This window comes from Convolutriloba macropyga, chromosome 10, assembly GCF_964194025.1.
Source record: "Convolutriloba macropyga chromosome 10, txConMacr16.3, whole genome shotgun sequence".
Lineage (NCBI taxonomy): Eukaryota > Metazoa > Xenacoelomorpha > Acoela > Convolutidae > Convolutriloba > Convolutriloba macropyga.
Genome location: NC_134477.1, coordinates 9,776,051 through 9,780,776, shown reverse-complemented (window position 1 = coordinate 9,780,776; position 4,726 = coordinate 9,776,051).

Sequence of the window (4,726 nt, the reverse complement as noted above, 5' to 3'; positions counted from 1 at the left end):
GCTCCGACAGTACTTTCTCGAAGAATTTAAATGAATTTTTTTATTTTGTCTTTAACTGTCGTTTTTACTTTGTCTTCTTAGTCGCATTTAATTTCCTGTACAATGACCCGGTTTGATTCACTTGTCCTGGAAGAGGAGGTGAGCCGAGGTTCTGATATTAGAAGATAGATAATGGCATTCACGACTTTGAGAACAATTGATTTCCAAAATGAAAAAAAAAACATTTCAACTTCGCAATTTTGTTCCTTTTATTGTCTGTTTGTTACCTGGTCTCGTTAATTAATGGTTAAAGATGACATTATTTTGTCATGGGAAGGTGTCAAAAGGGACTGGTGTCACAAAATCTAGCGTTTTTAAAGAATTCGTTATGACATTACTGGCTTCGACACGGGTTTTTTCACAATAAAAAGTAAATTAATTTTTGATTTTTGTCATATTTGACGTTCTTTTTGTAGACGTAAGACTTGTTCTGGTTAATTTCAGTTCTCGAGGGCCTTCTTTGGAAGAATAAACGAACCTATTCAGTTTTTTCATTTTTTAATTAATTCGAAAAAAAAACAAGTATTACATAATCTTGCTTTTTTCCTTTTTGGTCTAATTGTTACCTAGTTTCATCAAGGAGAGGTCACATAATACATTTCAAGGGGAAGGGGTCAAAGGGGATTGGTTTCACAAAATCTAATGCTTCGAGAATTCGTCGTAAGAGAATTCGTTATGACTTTACTGGCTTCAACACGGGTTTTTCACAAAAAATAGTAAATGAATTTTTGATTTTTGTCATATTTGACGTTCTTTTTGCAGACGTAAGACATATTCTGGACAATTGCAGGTCTCAAGGGCTTCCTTTGGAAGAATGCACGAGCCTATTCAAAATTTTCAATTTGAAATTCATGGCTTTTATGTCTTTGGAAATAAATTTTTTTCGGAAAAAAAACAAGTATTACATAATTTTGCATTTTTTTCTTTTTTGTCTAATTGTTGCTTATTTTCAATAATGAGGGGCGATATAATACATTATCGTTGTTCGACGAAGGTGCAATTGAACTTATTTTATGGAACAAATCATGGCTTTACTGCTTCCAAAGCATTTTCTGGCAAGTTTTAATTGATTTTTAGTTTGTCTATTTGTTACTCTTTTTGTAACTGCTTCAAAAGTTGAATACCAAGAGTTCTTAATTCCCTTCTATAGAAGCATTGCTAATTGTAAACCTAGGGGATATTTCAGTTGATTCCTAGTGGTTTTCATTACTTTGAAATAAATTTAAAAAAAAATTCAGCGAATTTTCTAACTTAAAGTTTGTTTTTTTTTATCTAATTGTTGCCAAGCTTTATTATGAACTGGTGAATAAACATTTTGTTCTGGTGAGTTACAAGTCATTTTGTATATTTTCAGTTTTATCTGACGCTATATTGACTTTGTTGTTAAGTTTTGTTTTTTAAAACGGACATAAATTTTTTGATGTAATTAATGTTTGTTGTTGTTGTTTGATTTCGCCGTTCGTCTTCGTTCGCTTTCTTAATATCGGCATATCTCATCAATCTAAAGCATCATTTTTGCTCCACTGAGTTATTTGCTTTGGAGGCTATCTTTTCGTTCATACACCATTTTTTTTTTTAAAAAAATACTTGAATTTTTTGTGTTTTTCCATCTGTTTCTCATTTGGTAGACAATTATGCCAAAATTGTGGATGAGCGGGGTCGGAACCTTATGTGCAATTGCACATTACCGAGCCGCCTTGTTTGCTTCTAAAGGTTGTCAGACGTTCACATCTAATATAATATCTTCTTAGACTGTCTTATTCTCAGTTCACTTCAAAATATGATTCATGTCTGAACAATCAATCATTGTGGTTGGAGCTCATTAGTTAGGATTTTACATCTTTTCTTATTGTGACGATTGAATTAATGTTAATCAAAACAAAGCGCACATTTTTCGAACTGACTTCATAATCAGGTGAGCACTCGTGAATGGATAGGTTTGTTTATATTTGCTTGGGAAAGTACCTATGTAGCTCGAAGATTGATATGTGATTCGTTATCGATTTCATTGTTGGATTATTTCGGTGCAAGAACAGTTGCAGTCTATTCAACATATCCTAATCAAGTAATGGGTGTAGTTTATCCTCTACCACCATGCTTCCGTACGGAAAAAACCTTCCAGGTTGAGGTCCAGACCCAAATTGGTTTATGATCAGACCCAGTCGAGCGCGCACCCGTGTGTTCCCAGACCGAAATTACAGGGCCTGGATAGAAGTTCGAGAGCATAACAGTCTGGACGATGGTCTGGAGATGGTCTGATCAGAGGTCAATTTGGTTTGAAAAGTCTGATCATAGGCGGATTCGAGCGCACTTGGGTCTGATCAGAGTCGACTTCGAGCGCACTTGGGTCTGATTAGAAATGTCTTAGAACGCAATTGGGTCTGATCAGGGACCATGTAGAGCGCCTTATTTGTTCTCTTTTTTGTTTTTTACTGAGAGATGTTGGCTCTGCCAATAGGCAACAGTAAAGCAGCGTTCTGATTAGAGACTCATCTAAAGTCCGATAGCTCTGATCAAAAAAGGAGTCCAGCTGATATCAAAGGTCGGTCCCCTTTAAAAGAAATTCTGATCAACTGGAGACCACGAAGTTTCTTATGGAAAGCTGTGGAAACTCATCAATCGAGTCAGAAATATATACTAAGCGGTAGATTAAATAAAATTTGCTCTCAACACTTGGGTTTTGTTTTCTTTAACAATACTTTTATAATTGATTGTTCCTTAGATGAATTAAATACTGCAAACATCAGTTTTTATTAAAAGAATATATTATAGCAAAATTAAGAGATTTGTTCATAAGTTAAAATTTTCTCTGATCAGACTATTTCGAGCGCACTTGAGTCTGATCAGAACCGGTTCCGAAAGCGTTTCAGTCTGATTATAAATGCGCAACTGGGTCTGACCATAAATGCTTCGAGCGCACTTGAGTCTGATCATAGTCTGATTAAGGTCTGGGCAATGGTCTGAATTTGAGTCTGGACCATGATCTGAAGATGGTCTGATCAGAACGCTTTTGTCCTGAAAAGTCTGATCAGAGACCCTTTGTGTCTGGAAAGTCTGATCAGAGGTAACATGGGTCTGGATAGTCTGATCAGGGTTAATTTCCGTCTGTAAAGTCTGATCAGAGATAGTTTTGGTCTGGAAAGTCTGATCAGACAAAAATTTGGGTCTGGACCTCAACCTGGGGTAATTGTTACGATTAATTGACCTTTTGCTTTTCTAGCTGTTTAAATTGGTTCGCTGGACAACTTTTCAGCGTTCTGGATCTGTAATTTAGTTCAACTACAATGTCGTGGACGATCAAATTTGTAAGTTTGTAGCTACACAGTTATTGCCTGAAGAGGAGTGTTCCGAATCAGTTTCTTTATAAGATAAACGGAGATGGTCACGTGATCACGTGAAGATGTATAAGATTGCTTTGAGTTTTATTGGCCCCATTCTGGGCTTTGAGAAAGAGTTTTGTGCTCCTGGTGTCCCGAGGTGAGGTGGTCGAAATGTAATTCGACAATTTTATGTCTGGGGGTTACCCCCTCCCAGTCGATGAATACACGGTATATGGACCAATAATTTTGGTCGCACTACTTTAACTCATGATCTGACATCAGCGAATCGTAGTCGCAAAAAGTCTGATCTGCACGCCTCATTTTGCATCGTAATCGGACTCAATCGAATCATAGTCTCGCACAATTTTCCTATATCGCCCTAATTCGATTCATAAAGCTGGAAAAATTCGAACCATAGTCTGATTAAATAAAAACATCGGCTTGAAAATTGCAACATCAGGAATCATATTTTGCTTAATTCCCTCTCACAGTCGAATTATTTCGAAAAATGGCCTGAATGTTTGAAACAGACCGAGCTATAGTCTGTTAGTTCACTCTCATATTCGCATTATTTCGAATTTCCGGCGGCTGCGTCTCAAACACTAGTCCGGGCATCCGAGAAGCCAGCACCAGAAATGTGAGTGGCAAACGGGGGATACCGTCAACGTCCCGCAAGATAAGCTCGCATTCCGTAGCCACAAAATTGCGAGGGTTAGTCAAAAATTAAAAACTAGAAAAACCCCCATCAAAAATTTTGACTGTTCTTGATTTCAACGCAGTAAAAGACTACTTTTGTTGAGTTTGTTGATCCAATTTTTGCAACCAAAAAAATACATTATTTCTTCTGTGGGACAGCAATAACGAAAAACAACTATTTATTTGAGTTATCATCTCATTTGACGCAGAACCTATATTGAAATGCGTTTTTCTGAATTACATGATTTCTCTTACCAAATTTTCTAAAAAACAAAAGACTTCAATCTCTCTGCTGGTTGCTCAAAAGTGAAAGCGAAAAGTTAAGAAAATCATTGTATTCAATTCAAACTTTTCATAGTTACAATAAAATTTGAGTCGACATAAAAGTGTGTTAAAACAGAGGTGAAACTTAAGGTTTGCGTTTTTAAGCAGTAGATTTTTTTCACCGCATTCGACGCATTCACCGCTATTCTTATCTTTTTGCAAAAATTTCTGTGTTGATGAAATTTGGTAGCTTTAGCGGTCAATTTTGGTAAGAATTGCAATTTTAGCGGTGATTATTTTCATTGAATTCAAACGCTAAAAATAGCATTTCTTACATCTTCTCACCGCAATCACCGCAGTTCTTACATTTTTCTGGCAATTTTCAGCTTTCAAACCTCTACCCGGCT